General features: G+C 42.2%; 1 pseudogene; it reads right to left on the bottom strand.

Annotated features, from left to right (window-relative positions):
• Nucleotides 1–7,199: 7,199 nt before the first annotated feature.
• Nucleotides 7,200–9,767, bottom strand: LOC124620026 (annotated as a pseudogene).
• Nucleotides 9,768–17,751: the final 7,984 nt, after the last annotated feature.

Below are 17,751 nucleotides of genomic sequence, written 5' to 3'. Positions count from 1 at the left end.
GATTTAGGGAAATCGCGGAAAACCTAAATCAGGATGGCCGGACGGCGTTTGCATGGAAATCAGCATACTCGTTCAAAAATGGATCTGAGCACTATGGGACTTAACATCTGTGGTCATCAGTCCCCTAGAACTTAGAACTACTTAAACCTAACGAACCTAAGGACTCCATGTAGGCTTTCACGGCCGGCGTCTTTATCAGTAAACACTTCCGGGCTAAGTTGCCGTGGTCGATCTGTAGAAATTCTTCTCCCTGACGTTTCGTTCTCAACTACGGAGAACATCTTCCGAGGTGAGTCGAAATTCTTCTCCCTGACGTTTCGTTCTCAACTACGGAGAACATCTTCCGAGGTGAGTCGAAATTCTTCTCCCTGACGTTTCGTTCTCAACTACGGAGAACATATTCCGAGGTGAGTCGACTCACCTCGGAAGATGTTCTCCGTAGTTGAGAACGAAACGTGGACTCACCTCGGAAGATGTTCTCCGTAGCTGAGAACGAAACGTCAGGGAGAAGAATTTCTACAGATCGACCACGGCAACTTAGCCCGGAAGTGTTGACTGATAAACCTAAGGACATCACACACATCCATGCCCGAGGCAAGATTCGAACCTGCGACCGTACCGGCCACGCGGTTCCAGACTGAAGCGCCTAGAACCGCACGGCCACACCGGCCTGCCTTAGCATACTCGTACGACTGGATCTGAATCCAGTGCTCATCCTGAAATAGATGCTTCATAGACACATGAAAAGGACACGCCTACTAGTGCTTCGAGAAGGAAACTTGGAAACCACGAGGATTTATTTATTGACTTAGATCATGTAAGTAGTTTAGGTTATGTTTTATTAGATTCGAGTATGTTAGGTCAAGTTTTACAAGATGCTGTATCATATAAGCTTTGTGGTGGGCAAATTAGCATCTTTGAGGACACATCTGCAAGGACTAGACTAGCTAACAAACTTATTGTTCTGTGCAAAGCTCTCTACGTCATTTTGGACTTCTCAAAAGTGCAAGAATGACTTGCTTGAGAGCGATATTAGATTATTATATGGAATGAGGAGCATAGATAAAGGACTGACTGCATCTCAAGTATTATGTGCGACGCTGAACTTGTCAAACCCACCAACCGGATCAAGTACAAAGTATGCAAAAGTAATTGGTGAATGTGTAAAATCTGTTGCTGTTGCTTCTATGAAAGCCGCTGCTAAAGAAGCAATAGAATTAAACAACACGACAAACTTATCTCTGCCAGTTGATGGTACATGGCAGAAGAGAGGCCACACATATAAAAATGCAGTTGCAACTGTCGCTAGTGTAGACACAGATAAAATGTAAGACATCGAAGTACTAACTAAATACTGCCATCAGTGTAAATCAGTTGACAGTGAAACAAGTGATAGCATAAAAGAAATTGTGCCAAGAATTATGAGGGAACTAGTGGGGATATGGAGGCTGCTGCAGTTGTTTCTATGTTCAGACGCTCACAGCAGGAAAGAGGTGTGTGATACAATGAGTACTTGGGGAATGGTGATTCTAAGGCCTTCAAATCAGTCGTGGAAAGCCAACATTATGGTGAAAAGCATATTTTAAAGATTGAATGTGTGGGCCACGTTCAAAAAGGAATGGGAACACGCCTTCGAAAATTGAAGCTGGCAAAAGGAAAAGAGAAGTTATCGGATGGCAGGACTCTAAATGGTAAAGGAAGACTCACAGACACAAACATTGATGAACTCCAGCAATATTATGGAAGGGCAGTAAGGAACAGCACACATGACCTATAAGGGATGAAAAGAGCAGTGTGGGCCACATTCTTCCACAAATCCACCTATACATGGTCTTTGCCCACCTGGTTCTGATTCATGGTGCAAGTACCGCAAAGCTCAGGCAGCGGGTACAGAGGAACAATTTAGGCACAAAAACAGCATACGATCTGCATTGATGGATATAATTAAGCCAATATACAGAGAGGTAGCTCATCCTGATCTTCTTTCTAAAAATCTCCATGGCCGAACGCAAAACCCGATTGAATCGTTCAGTAATGTTATTTGGACCCACGTACCAAAAAAGACTTTGTTGGCATGAAAACTCTATGCTTGGGTGTTTTTGATGCTGTGACAACGTTTAATGAAGGTAATAAGGGAAGAATTATGGTACTAGAGCAACTTGGTATCACTGCAGGAGCCAACACCCTGCAGTCCTTCCAGCGAAAGGATCGACTCAGGATCATGAAAGCGCAGCGTGCTGCAGAACACGTGACTAAAGAAGCAAGAGGCAGAAAAAGAAGTAAGCTTCTAGGTTTTCAGGATGAACAAGTACACGATCCATATAATGCTGATTATGGGCCTGGATGTTTCTAGGAGCTGGCATTGCTCCATACGTGAGTTAATATCAAATGAAATGTTTAAACTTGATTCCCCAGAACTGATATTTTTTAGAATATTTGATCCATTGTCTCAGGAACTATTACAGATACAAATGTCTTATTTTACATTATGTTACCTCTTAGTATATTGCACCTGCTGAGCCACCAAAGCATCTCTACTTGTAACGTTTTATGAGAAGCAACAGGGGACTATTTTTTTAAAAAAATTGAACATAATTGTTGAAAAATTGTAACGAACTAACTATTTATCCGTATATTCTGATTCTGGTTCATTAATCAGAAAAGGAATGAAAGTATACTTCCTAAAAATTTCAGATCTCTATCTCTCAAAGGTTCTGACATAATTGGTCATCAATACTGCAAATTTAGCATTGTAGGTATAGGACGTACGTACTTCTCTTAAAGGGGTCCGGCGCTTGCTACTTGATTTATAAACACTGTAAGCAGTAACAGTCCCATTACACTTCCTTCAGGTACTCTGGAAATTACCTTTACATCTGTCGATATTGTTCCGTTAAGAACGTTGCGCTAAGTTCTGTCTGCAAGAATGTATTGAACCCAGTCGGAAATCTGGTCTAATACTCGTCGAGTTACTGTTTTTTTCACTAAACGGGAGGGCGGGAGTTGACAGATGCCTTCCTAATGTCGAGAAACACGGCGTCAACCTAAGCTCAATGTCTACAGAGCTATGGACCTCATGGAGGGACAGAGCGAGCCGAATTTCGCACGACCTCCGTTTGCGGAAAGGATGTTGATTCCTGAAGAGGAGATTTTCATTTTCCGTAACATCATGACAAGTGAGCGCAAGACATGTTCTGTAGTTGTAGAACGCATTGGTGACAGCAGCACTGGTCCGTAATTATTTATATCTGTTCCGCTCCGCTAAATGTAGCTTTTAGTTGAAACGTCCGTTCCGTCTAGTCCACGAAACTTCCGTAGCGCCGCTCAAAGTCCGACTTCCGGCGCAGCCAGAATACACGCACTGTTCTGGCGCGTGAGACAAATAGCGCTATGTGTTGCTCGGTAGACTTACCGTGAAACGTTATTTGGCGTAACAGGATTATGTCTGTGCACTGCTGCACATTGAGTAACAGTCTGAATGAGGATCCGCAGCCTCGCTGTGAGCCCCGAGGCAGGATCACTGTACGTATAGCACCAGTGAATGCACTGCAACAGTTCATCTGCTTTCCAGAGACTCTCATTCTCACTATCGATCACTGGGTTGAAAAACGAACAACGCAGGCAGACACTACGCTGTCCTCTACCGGTTTCTAGTACGTCCTCCATAAACAAAAAAGATCAACAGCCTTAAGTAAAGAAAAAAGACACACAAAAGCACCACATCTTTTTATAGGAACAAATGGAATTGATTTTCATCTATAAGACCTCGCCAGAACGGCCTCGTAATAAAACACTATTCTGATATTCTGATATCTCACCGTTCTCATGTGCGAGCACTTCTGTCAACTAGGCTATTTCTTACCACCCCCCTCCCCCCCCCCCCCCCCCCCCAAAGAAACCTCTGGAAAACAGCTGAGTCCTTTAGAACCATGCAGGAGAAACGCATTTGGCAGCCCATTCAGTTTTTGGTAGAAGATAAACAACTTCGTTGATGACTACTCACCCCCTACTTCGTACACGCAATGTTTTTGAAATCTCAGCTCCGACTCCGTCCTGTCCTCGCGCGACCTGCCGGCTGACTCGCGATCACCCGAGCTCCAAAACCTCTCCAAGAAAGTGTTTCTGCCTGCAAGGTTTTCGGCCAATCAGCGTCCAGTGCAGGATTCAGACATTTGGAGTGGCTATTTGGTGCTAACGCTCGTAGTACTTTCCGCGAGGTGCTGCTTATTGCCAACACTTCCGGAAGTTTCTTTTCCGATAGCCGCTAGGAAACTCTGACTCCCCACTGAGAATGGCAGGGTCGCTCGCATCTCCACCGTGCAGGTCAGGCGTCGCACACCAGAAAACGGAAAACCGGTGCTGGTGTACATGTTGTTGTTGTTGTGGTCTTCAGTCCTGAGACTGGTTTGATGCAGCTCTCCATGCTACCCTATCCTGTGCAAGCTTCTTCATCTCCCAGTACCTACTGTAACCTACATCCTTCTGAATATGTTTGGTGTATTCAGCTCTTGCGCTACGGTCGCAGGTTCGAATCCTGCCTCGGGCATGGATGTTTGTGATGTCCTTAGGTTAGTTAGGTTTAACTAGTTCTAAGTTCTAGGGGACTAATGACCTCAGCAGTTGAGTCCCATAGTGCTCAGAGCCATTTGAACCATTTTTATTCAGCTCTTGGTCTCCCTCTACGATTTTTACCCTCCACACTGCTCTCCAATACTAAATTGGTGACACCTTGGTGCCTCAGAATATGATCTATCAACCGATCCATTCTTCTAGTCAAGTTGTGCCACAAATTTCTCTTCTCTCCAGTTCTACTCAATACGTCCTCATTAGTTATGTGATCTACCCACCTAATCTTCAGCATTCTTCTGTAGCACCACATTTCGAAAGCTTCTATTCTCTTCTTGTCCAAACTATTTATCGTCCACGTTTCACTTCCCTACATGGCTACACTCCATACAAATACTTTCAGAAACGACTTCCTGACACTTAAATCTATACTCGATGTTAACAAATTTTTCTTCTTCATAAACGCTTTCGTTGCCATTGCCAGTCTACATTTTATATCCTCTCTACTTCTACCATCATCAGTTATTTTGCTCCCGAAATAGCAAAACTCCTTTACTACTTTAAGCGTCTTATTTCCTAATCTAATTCGCGCAGCATCACCCGGTTTAATTCGACCACATTCCATTATCCTCGTTTTGCTTTTGTTGATGTTCATCTTATATCCTCCTTTCAAGACACTGTGGCTAAAAATGGTTCAAATGGCTCTGAGCACTATGGGACTTAACATCTTAGGTCATCAGTCCCCTAGAACTTAGAACTACTTAAACCTAACTAACCTAAGGACATCACACACATCCATGCCCCAGGCAGGATTCGAGCCTGCGGCCGTAGCGGTCACGCGGTTCCAGACTGAAGCGCCTAGAACCACACGGCCACACCGGCCGGCCCGCTCAAGACACTGTCCATTCCGTTCAGTGTACATAGTGGTGATCATTACTCGCTGATTCACGTGCGCTGTAAATCACACCGTAAAGCGGGGCGACTTCGACCATTTTAAATTCATTTTTGTAAATTGAACAGAAACTTCGGAAGATATTGACATGAAACGTTTGGGAAGTTGCAAGAGGTGGTGCTGAATATGATAAAGCACATTATATATTTTTATCCCCCACGCTTAGTATATATATTTTTTAATTTTTCACTGTTAAATTCACCCCCTATGGGTCTGTGTCACTTTGAACATGGGAACATTTGCCTATTCTGTGGAAAACATTTCAATTACTGTTAAACGACACCCCTATCATATGAAAGAGCATGGAATTTGTATGTGAATGTAGTTTTGAAAGTAACTTATTCAGAAACATTTTAGTATCTTTTATGAGTTTTCTGTAATCACCTGAAAATTACGGCTTAATTTTCCTAATAATGGAAATGAGTGATGAGCTACGTATGAAATAAGAAAATTGCTTGAAAACAGATCTCTTTAAAACAGTCTGTTGACTTTAATCAAAGTAATGAAAAAAAAGGTATCACATTTTAAAGAAATACGTCTGTAAATAAAATGGAAATGCCGTGTGGCTAGGGCCTCTCGTCGGGTAGACCGTTCGCCTGGTGCAAGTCTTTCGAATTGACGCCACTTCGGCGACTTGCGTGTCGATGGGAATGAAATGATGATGAAAGACACACAACACCCAGTCATCACGAGGCAGAGAAAATCCCTGGCCCCGCCGGGAATCGAACCCGGGACCCCGTGGGCGGGAAGCGAGAACGCTACCGCAAGACCACGAGCTGCGGACATACGTCTGTAAACACTCTACAGGACAGGAAGTCACCAGGAAAGTGTGTCCACTCTAGAAGATGTCATAGGCATCAAATTTAAACTCAAAACGAAGCCTTCCCCTTCTACGTACCTTAAGGTACGCCCACACTACTCGTTCTCGTTAGACTTGTGCTCGTAACACTCGTCTGTCAGGAGACTTGAGAAAAACTTGTCTGACTTGCGCTCGTGCTGCTTCTATCTTCGCCCACACTACTCCAGTTGCTTGCCAGGCTTTGGATCTTGAGGATCAGCACCGTACTCGCAGTCGTGACCAGTGCCCGTTTCCCAATTTAAAAATGGACGAAGTGGTTACAGCAAGTGCCAGCCTCCTTGTGATGTGCTTTTTAGCTGAGGAAGAAGATAAAAGAAGACGCTACAAAGACCCAAGAAAACAGAGGTCGTAGATGACCACACTTTTCAGAAGCAGAAAAAGATATAGTGGGAGTTGATTTGATTGATGACTTGGATCTTGAAAACATGTATTTCAAGACATTTTGCCGTATGCCCGCACCAGATTTTGAATATCTGATAAATTCGGTTGGACTGAAAATATCAAGGGCTGACAGCAAACTTCGGAAATCTATACCAGTTACTGAGCGGTTGGCACTAACGCTGAGATACCTAGCAGCTGGCGATTTCTACACCAGCCTCAATTTTTTATTTAAAGTCTCCAAGCAAGTGATATCAAACGTTGTTCCTGAAGTATGTGCAGCTCTTACTGGCAGCTTGAAGGACTTTGTAAAGACAAGTTAATAAATTACACAAATTTTGTTATTAAAGCACTTTTACTCATCAATTAATAAGCAACAGAAATAAAAACATTTAGATTTAAGAATGAGAAACAATCAAACGCAAAGATTATTACATTTAATTATTATAAATCAAGCAGATCCAGAAAATGTGGAGAGCCTTGTTCGGTTTTGTCAGAATTAGAAGTAGATGTCTGCTGGAAGTTGCTTTGCATCTGCTCATGGGCGTGAACATGTTGAGTTGAAGGAATCGGTAAATGCGAAGAGCAACTGTAGTCGCTGTTGACTGAACTTGGTCTAGAATGTTCGAAACAGCCGCTTTCTGCTCTGAAAATTGTGTTGGAAAATTTCTTCTTAACAAAAGCACGTCTTCTTTTGTCCGTGGACCGTAGAACGTTCGCTATGTTCTCTCCATAAGTGTCAAACTCGTCTCTAGTTTTAGATAAAACAATATGTAGCGCATTATATGCCTCTCCTATACGAGGATCGTCGGCCCTTTTTCCCTGATTTTTTCTAGGTGAAGCAAATACCTTCGTGCTTTTGTTTGGTGTGGGTGGTAGTTTGTTGCCTTGCGTTGTTTGATGATCGACATCTTGACTACTAATTTCTTCGCAAGTGTTCGCTGAACCTTCGTTTGTATCCATACTCGCTACCCTCTGTTCTTCTAAATCCACCTTAAATTCCTCCGAAAACAAAGCGACGACAACACATTAACTTAACAAAAACAAAGCACGTAAAGTAAAAAATAAAAGAATGAATCTAGGAATAGGGGAATATACGATAATAGTCCTATAAAATTGGGAACAATGTCAAGTCGATAACCGAAATGCAGAATATTCGTTATAATGATTACCTTATTTTTAGTACTAGGAATTATTAGTTTCTATTTACTTTTTGGAGATGCCACAGACGCAACAAGAGAGGTTGCTTGTAGCAGAGAAATATGAAAGAAAACGGAACTTTCCTCATTGCCTCGGCGCAGTGGATGGCAAACATTGCACAGTCCAAAGCCCAGTTAATTCTGGAAGAGATTTTTTCAATCATGAGACGTTTTTCAGTATTGTTCTTTTTGGTCTAGTGGATGCTGACTATTATTTTTTGAATGCTGATATCGGCTGCCAAGTTAGAATTTCAGACGGTGGTGTTTCTCGAAATACATCATTTTTTAAGAATATGAGTAATGGTAGCATCGTTTTTCCGGACGATCGTACCCTCCCAGGTAGAGAGAAAAAAGTACCCTATGTTAATGTCGCAGGCTACTCTTTTCCCCTCAACAATCATATCATGAAGCCGTATAGTGGACAACAACCTCGGAAGTAAAAGAAAAGAATTTTTAAGAACAGATTTTCAAGAGTAAGGCGGATTGTGGAAAATGCGTTCGGAATACTTTCTTCCGTATTCCGGATACTAAGAAAGCCTATATTACTACAGCCTGAGAAACCCCAAAGTGTTGTTATGACCTGTATATACCTCTATAATTTCTTGCGAAGAAGTTCTGCTTCCGGACAAATTTATACACCTGTACGAGCAGTGGATCATGAGGAGAACGGGCATTTAAAGCCAGGAGCTTGGAGAAATGATATCACTCCTGCTCCAACGTTTACACGATTAGCGAACATTCCACGACGTTCAACGCAGATTTCCAAAGACATTGGAGATGAATTCGCTGCTTATCCGAAGAGGGACGATTGCCACGGCAAGATGATTACCAATAACTTATTAAAGAATTTTTTTCAGCTACTAGCTACGTACGTACCAGTGACTGCCTGACTGCACACATTTTAACCATCTATATACGTAAAGTATTACTTTCTTTAATTCATATTTTATTATTTTTATTTTATTAAACAACACAAAATACAAATAAAATACATATAATTGTACATGTGCTTAAATATATTCTGTTAGAAAAATAAATGTTATTCATTATTGTATATTAGTAGCTGAGTACCCAGCGTAGCCCTAGTATGTATTCCAATCCAGTAAGTTCGTTTCCTCGTTTCCCCTCTGTGACGTTCGGAGCTCATTTTGCTATAAACTGTATAATTTTATCAAAAGTAGAACATTTTTTTAATTTTTAAGCTTGAAAACTATAAGGAAGTACTAGGGATATTCCTAGTAGAAATGATGTTAAGCTAAAATAAATATGAAGAAAATATCGTAAGATATTATATGATTAATAGTATATAAGGGAATAAAACGAAAAAAATTTAAAAATAACGAATGAGCAGGGACCGAAATGAAAGCTGAGAAAGGCAAAAAGTTAAGAAGCATGGAGACAGAACCCAAAAGGGACCGAACTCCATTAAGTTTGTCAATAGGTTTTTTTATACATTTCCAAAAATTAATATTTTTACTTACATCTGTGTTGCTTGTCTTCTGCGGCTGATATTTGCAGTGCAGAAATTCAAACGCTTCTAAGGCGAACCAGTTTGGAGCGTTCACTTCCTCAACCCCAGCACCAGACTTCCCAAGCTCATTTTTATTCTGGCGAACTTTCCTGTAAGTGGCTAATGAGCTGGTCTTTATTTTTAATTCGGCCACATCCACGCGCAGTCCTGTCGCGATGGAATCTCACGCTTCACTTTTTTTTTTAATTTTATTTTATATTGGGAGTTTGTTGTATTACACAGCACATGATATTGTTAGTAAGTATTTATGAATTTAATGGCAAAATCGTCGCTCCACTCCATTTTAAAAGAAAAACCGATGCCCACCACGCAAAAAAATTCAAATGGCTCTCAGCACTATGGGACTTAACATCTGAGGTCATCAGCCCCATAGAACTTCTACATCTACATTTATTCTCCGCAAGCCACCCAACGGTGTGTGGCGGAGGGCACTTTACGTGCCACTGTCATTACCTCCCTTTTCTGTTCCAGTCACGTATGGTTCGCGGGAAGCACGGCTGTCTGAAAGCCTCCGTACGCGCTCGAATCTCTCTAATTTTACATTTGTGATCTCCTCGGGAGGTATAAGTAGGGGGAAGCAATATATTCGATACCTCATCCAGAAACGCACGCCCGCATCCCGTGGTCGTGCGGTAGCGTTCTCGCTTCCCACGCCCGGGTTCCTGGGTTCGATTCCCGGCGGGGACAGGGATTTTCTCTGCCTCGTGATGGCTGGGTGTTGTGTGCTGTTCTTAGGTTAGTTAGGTTTAATTAGTTCTAAGTTCTAGGCGACTGATGACCTCAGCAGTTGAGTCGCATAGTGCTCAGAGCCATAGCCAGAAACGCACCCTCTCGGAACCTGGCGAGCAAGCTACACCGCGATGCAGAGCGCCTCTCTTGCAGAGTCTGCCACTTGAGTTTGCTAAACATCTCCGTAACGCTATCACGCTTACCAAATAACCCTGTGACGAAACGCGGCGCTCTTCTTTGGATCTTCTCTATCTCCTCCGTCAGCCCGATCTGGTACGGATCCCACACTGATGAGCAATACTCAAGTATATGTCGAACGAGTGTTTTGTAAGCCACCTCCTTTGTTGATGGACTAAATTTTCTAAGGACTCTCCCAATGAATCTCAACCTGGTACCCGCCTTATCAACAATTAATTTTATATGATCATTCCACTTCAAATCGTTCCGCACGCATACTCCCAGATATTTTACAGAAGTAGCTGCTACCAGTATTTGTTCCGCTATCATATAATCATACAATAAAGGATCCTTCTTTCTATGTATTCGCAATACATTACATTTGACTATGTTAAGGGTCAGTTGCCACTCCCTGCACCAAGTGCTTATCCGCTGCAGATCTTCCTGCATTTCGCTACAATTTTCTAATGCTGCAACTTCTCTGTATACTACAGCATCATCCGCGAAAAGCCGCATGGAACTTTCGACACTATCTACTAGGTCATTTATATATATTGTGAAAAGCAATGGTCCCATAACACTCCCCTTAAAACTACTTAAACCTGACTAACCTAAGGACATCACACACATCCATACTCGAGGCAGGATTCGAACCTGCGACTGTAGCGGTCGCGCGGTTCCAGACTGAAGCGCCTAGAACCGCTCGCCCACAGCGGCTGGTTCCACAGCACAGGAAAAGAATAATACCGAAGGCCAGGCTGTGGCTAAGCCATGTCTCCGCAATATCCTTTCTTCCAGGAGTGTTAGTTCTGTAAGGTTCGCAGAAGAGCTTCTGTGAAGTTTGGGAGGTAGGAGACGAGGTACTGGCAGAACTGAAGCTGTGAGGACGGGTCGTGAGTCGTGCTTGGGTAGCTCAGTTGGTAGAGCACTTCCCCGCGAAAGGCAAACGTCCCGAGTTCGAGTCTCGGTCCGGCACACAGTTTTAATCTGCCAGTAAGTTTCATACCAAGACCAAACTGTACGAGTCCAGCGAGCCAACTGGTCGGTGTTTTTTGCCGTCCACACCACTCGCGCAGCTCGCTGCGCATCCCTTTGATGTACCGACAAGAGCAGGAGCCAGACAAGCCATATGCTCGGGCGGCTCGCCAGCCCGTTTCGCGGCGGAGCCTACCTCCGTCCACATTACTCGTAAGGCTCGCTAGTCTCAACAAATACACGAGCCGCACGAGTAGTGTGGACGCACCTTTATGATCAGGTAGAATCCTACAAATGTCATCCCTCTGCAAACCCTGACATATCGGGAACATTAGGTGACACAAAAAAACTTCATCTGGTTCCACCTTGGAATGTCATTTCCTCAGAAATGTACTTTCATCATCAGTGAAGACGTGTCCAACATATTTTACACTTTTCTTTGAAGGACACTTCACAACAACCATTAGCCAGCACTGATCAACTGATATGTCAAAGAATACGGAAGGCGCTGTTCAGAGTCACCCCTTGAAAACCAAGCCTTCACATTTTATTTTTTTACTTCACCAAAGAATAAATATGACATTTTATGGTTCAAATGGTTCAAATGGCTCTGAGCACTATGCGACTTAACTTCTGAGGTCATCAGTCGCCTAGAACTTAGAACTAATTAAACCTAACTAACCTAAGGACATCACACACATCCATGCCCGAGGCAGGATTCGAACCTGCGACCGTAGCGGTCGCGCGGTTCCAGACTGAAGCGCCTTTAACCGCACGGCCACACCGGCCGGCGACATTTTATGCTTTCTGTATATATTCATTCATTGTTTCAAATTCTAAACTCTAAGATGCATCTAATAACAGGCAAATGTTTTTGTGGTTATGAAGAAACTTACATTTCCAGAAAATTATTTTGTTTTCTGGCAAGTTATTTCATATCGACTGTCATATCATCTGAAAGTGTCGGTTTTTGGTGATATTTAACGACTCTGACCTTGCTCCCATATTTATGTGCAGGACTTACTTTAAAAAGACGCTAAATTGCTGCTCAAAGTCGCCTGGTCTTCCAGTCATCCCGCTTTACGGTGCGTCACAGAATCAGTAACACTTTTAACGGGTCGCAGGTGCATACGGTACTAACAATAACAGCAATAAGATATCGGATATCAATCCTACCAGGCGCATTTTCTCTTGCTTTCCGCGAGGTATTTGCTGATTATTTGGAGCTGGAATCAGCTGCTCATCACGTCTTTCATGCGGCGTCTAGTGTTTGTTCAAAGTTACAGACAAAACGATTTTTAAGGCGGAATTTTACGTATTCATTCCCTAGAGCGGCCCAAAATTATTCTCGAATGACATTTGTTTTATCGATATGTGTTAAGAGGGATAGTAAAACGCGGAGAATAACTAGCACTGCAGCAGTGACATAATTGCTCTGGCCGACGCTGATTCCCACCGCCAAGCATGCAGCGCTGATCAGTCGTTGCTGGAGTACTGTTTCTCGTTCTTGTTGTACTGTCCCTGTTAGTACATACGGATAAAACGTATATCACACGAGACGAATCTGGGACCGCTCTATTGAATGGGGACGTTAAATTCCTCTTCAAAAATAATTTTGATTGTAACGGGAAAGAAGTCGACACTCTCTGTTGACACTGGACGTGCATGAAACATGTAATGAACAGTACTTGTTTACGCCGACGTCTCTTATGAGAGATACCCACTGCATGTAATGCTATAATGTAATTACAATAATAATTTGTTTACATTAATGATCATAAAATCGTTTTAGTATAACATCAAATAAGTCTAGAGAAATATAACGTTTGAGAAGCATATGACCAAAACTGTACGAAGAGTCAGGTAATTAATTTGAGTACTTTAATAGCAATAAACTCTCACAACTTTGATGACGTTAGAATTTATAGAATACAATATCCAGCTATAAACTCAGCATTGTTTTGGAAGGTCATCCACTCTCAGTCTTCCCTTATTCAACTTCCTATGGTTTGTCGCTTTGTAATCTTCCCCATCCTTTCTTCTTCCATCTATTGTCCACATTAAGCAATGCCCAGACCAAGTACTTAATAAGCAAAGTCTTTTGTGAAGATTTGAGAGGAGGGAAGATTACAATAAACATTCAAGTTTACTTTGCTTATCGTGTTGAAATGGCTCAAATTATTCTTGTCCAAGAGTCTGATTCTTGGAGCTGAAAATATAACATCAGGTCCTCACGGTTGGTCTGAACTAAATAAACTGGAGTACTGTTGTTGCAGAATTTTTTGCGTAAATGTATTTTCCGCAGATTTTCTCTCATTTTGGTATATCATACAATATTTTGATTTTTCACATTAACAAAGCCGAAATTACATTGTTCGCACCTATTATACAAAAATACGTCCGATCACATCAGAGGCAAGCTCGAAATATTCCAAGGGGTTTACAATTTTTCTTAACAAATTAATTCCTAGTAGTTGTCGTTACATTATTAATTTAGATTATCATTTCAGAAATGAATCCAGAAATAAACTTAGTAAACAATACAGGATTGCGTAATTAATAATATAAATTTTAAGTGTGCAAATAATTCGTAATTTCAAATGTTTCTAAAAAATTAACTGCGCATTCAGAACTAGTACTTATCGATTATAACATCGAAACTAAAATATTTTATAAAGTAATTCCTTTTCATAAATTTTAGCTTGTATTTTTGACATATTGTGTCTAAGATTATGTAAGAGTTTTCATCTGTCCAAAATTCGAAAAATAATACTGATATCGACAACTACTGTTGAGGAATCGTAATGCTAGAGGAGGATGTCCCGTTACAGTTTCCACCTGTACATTTACATAGCTTCTCAGATATGTTGTTGACAGCAGTTGAGTTGCCTGGCACGGTCAGCCTTTACTTGGCTGGAATGTTACTAGTCAAACCGCGAGCGGGTCAACATTGGCGCACAAGCAACTGAAAAATGTACTGTGACACACAGAGTTAGTGATTTCTAAAACTCCTTGACAGTTTGAGACTTCTATTTTCTTTTTCTTTCGGTGGGAGGCACGTGCCCTGATTTTCTTTTCAGTTGTTCTCCTCCATACAATTCGTGAATAGCTCCTTTGCCTACCGTTTTCAGGACTCCAGTCGAACACGTCTTTCGTGAGTCAGTTTTTAGGTTGTCTCCAGCAATACTTAGCGCTCTTGCATTATAATACAGCAAATTTACAGAGTCTTTTGATATTAGGTTTGATTATCTCACACCAACGCTGAAACTTTTAACTTTTTGACAAAAGTCAGAGGATTCCTCTGTAGTTATATGGGTACTTCGTTACTTCGCAACCTTAAAGAAGTATGAATCGTGTATTATCTTTGTTGTGTCGGCTACTGCGGGAGACAGCACCGATACAAACAAGGAATGAGAGAAGTCGCGTTGGACAGTGGCAGGTATCGAAAATGATCTGTACATCACACTTCCAGATTAATAAAACTCTTTATTTCTAAAAAGGAAAGAAACATAACATCTCTTTATGAGGTGGCTTCCTATGCATCCTACATACAATTACATTGACTCTCTGTTACTACTCCCAGAACGCAGGCTTAGTATTGTCTTCCTATTACTCCGTACTGATGCCCTCGAAGTCTGCTACCCAAATGAGGCGGTCAGCGATGGGCGGCTTACAGGGGGCGCTGACTTCTTGTCTTCCTGGAGGTGGGGCGCTGCCCGCCCTTTCCATTGGCACGCATGTCAGCGCCTTGTTGATGACGTTTCGTAGCGCTGCACTGGTCTGTGTGCAGGGGATGCTTTAGGACTGCAAATACTCTGAGATCTTAAGTTCTGTTTGCCTGCTTAATTCGCTCATCCTCCACAGTGTTCATCGTTCAGAAAACCGTCGTTGTATTTCGTTCATTGTGTGTCTGACATGGTATGCTAACACATCCAACGTAACAGAAATAATGGAGAACTCTAATGCTGCATTGTCTACGACCATTGACACGCCCTCTGTGTTTGTTTTTCGTTTGGTGATCTTGATGGCATTGCGTGTGATTATATGGTGAGATCCTCAAGCGTTGACTTCATACCTCGGAGCGAGAGCGATGAGTGACAAATGACACCTGCCAAGTCTATATCTTAAAACTTATCTTGAACACTGCAATATCTCTTCTGTTACATCTGTTAATATATTATTCTTGTCACCTAGTAGGAGAGGAAACGGTTTGTCAGCATCCAGAAATTAATTATCACAATCTGTTAGTACCAAGAATAAACACTATCTGCAACATAAAGTTGCTAGACGGGGTAGTAAATCTTCGAAGAGAGTCACATTCAGTAACGCTTATACATATCAGGTTACCCTCCAATCAGGGGCTGTTCCACGCAGCGACTGTTATATTGACTTGTAAATAATAGATTTCAGATATCGACTGATATCTTTTGAAATTTTATTGGCAGATCTAGATTTCAGCTAGACACTAGCCATTCTCAATGCACTATCATTTTCGAGCAATGAATGTAATGCCTGTTAGTCGGGCATCACCCACAGTTCAATGAACTGGGGAGAAGAGGAATTTGTGGCACAGCTTGACTAAAAGAAGGGATCGGTTGATAGGACACCTTCTGAGGCATCAAGGGATCACCAATTTAGTATCGGAGAGAAGCGTGGAGGGTAAACATCGTAGAGGGAGACCAAGAGATGAATACACTAAACAGATTCAGAAGAATGTAGGATGCAGTAGTTACTCGGAGATGAAGAAGCTTGCACAGGATGGTCTCTCGACCGAAGACCACAACAACAACAACAACAACATTAAAATATTCTGTGCGCTATTACTGTTGAGGCATCATCTGACCAATGTAGTGAACATTAGCCAAGACACTAAAACTAGCCCTCATATTTGATTCGTGTTAGGTCCATTCACGTAGCACGGGAAAACCACTATTTCAACAAGTAACTAGTTAAATGTCATACCGTGGTTTGTGTCCTTTTCCATTGCAAATATTGTTCAGCTGCTGAAGTGGCTAAGCAGTAACGTGTCATGCTTGGAAGTTGGTAAATATAAGTGCTATCTCGGTTCGACTCCAGTTTGTTCCAGGTCGGCTCTGTTGGATATCCCCAATGTGGTTTTGAGGCGGCTACACACACTTAGGCACTGTTGGGCTGGATAAACTTTACATCAATAGAAAAAAGTATTGAAGAATACGCTTTCATTGCTGCTGTGATTTTCAGTCCAAAGACTGGTATCGTGTAGTTTTCCACGCTACTCTTTCCTGTGCAACCCTCTTCATTCATAGCAACCATTGCAACCTACGTCCGTTTCAACCTAATTACTGTATTCAATCCTCTACAATTTTTACCGTGCACACTTGCAGCCAGTAATAAATTAATGACTCCTTGATGTCTCAAAACGTGTCCTATGAACCGATCCCTTCTTTTAGTCAAGTTTAACCGTACACCAGAGCTGCACACGTTCGACAAAAACAGTCAGTCTAGAGTCAGCTACCCAGCTGAGTGGATCGTGCAGCAGCGGCAACGCGAGCAGCTTGGTTCAAATGGCTCTGAGCACTATGGGCTTAACATCGGACGTCACCAGCCCCATAGAACTTAGAACTACTTAAACCTAACTAACCTAAGGGCATCACACATCCATGCCCGAGGCAATATTCAAACCTGCGACGGTAGCGGTCGCGCGGTTCCATACTGAAGCGCCTAGAACCGCTCGGTCATACCGACCGGGCCAGCAACTGGCGTTAGCACCCAGCGTTTAATACAGTTCACTTTTTTTCGCGATTTTCTGTCAAGAAGTGAATATTATCTGATTGTTTACTGTTTATTTACATTGGGGTTTGCGTATTTATTTTCTGCAGTAGCTTTTGTGCGAGTTGAGTTTATTGTGAAAAGTAACTGTTGCTACAGCTGTTTTCAGTAGTGACAATTATTTCCGTTTTAAGAGCTTGCGGTTCTCGCGATATTTGTGTTTAGTGAGAACCCTGCAGAGCAGCTTTCAGTGTTTATTTACTTTTCTCGTTTGTATTTGGTGTACATCTCAGTCTCAGTAGCGCCACACCCGGGTGATTTATTCTCCTTTGGCGGTCTGTTTGTTCTGTCATAATAAGTCCTGACTGATTTTTTTTGTATTTTTGAGATTTTATATAGTTTTTTTACGCACTACGATATAGATAGGAACTGTGTATGTTGTGTGTGGATACAAGCATAACTGGCCGCTGTCGGTAAACAGCTAGAAGCTGCACTTGCGACGGTCAACAGGCTTCTGGCTGCTGATGAAAATTATGGCGACGTCCCAGCACCAGTGACGAGGTTTGCGACATCTCTGGTGTCGGAGTCTCCTGCTAACAACTTGTCACTGCGTCTTCCAATACGCAATACTTGGCCG

Source organism: Schistocerca americana, chromosome 6 (assembly GCF_021461395.2).
Source record: "Schistocerca americana isolate TAMUIC-IGC-003095 chromosome 6, iqSchAmer2.1, whole genome shotgun sequence".
Taxonomy (NCBI): domain Eukaryota; kingdom Metazoa; phylum Arthropoda; class Insecta; order Orthoptera; family Acrididae; genus Schistocerca; species Schistocerca americana.
Note: the sequence above shows the minus strand (reverse complement) of the source record. Positions and strands in the feature narration are given on the sequence as shown.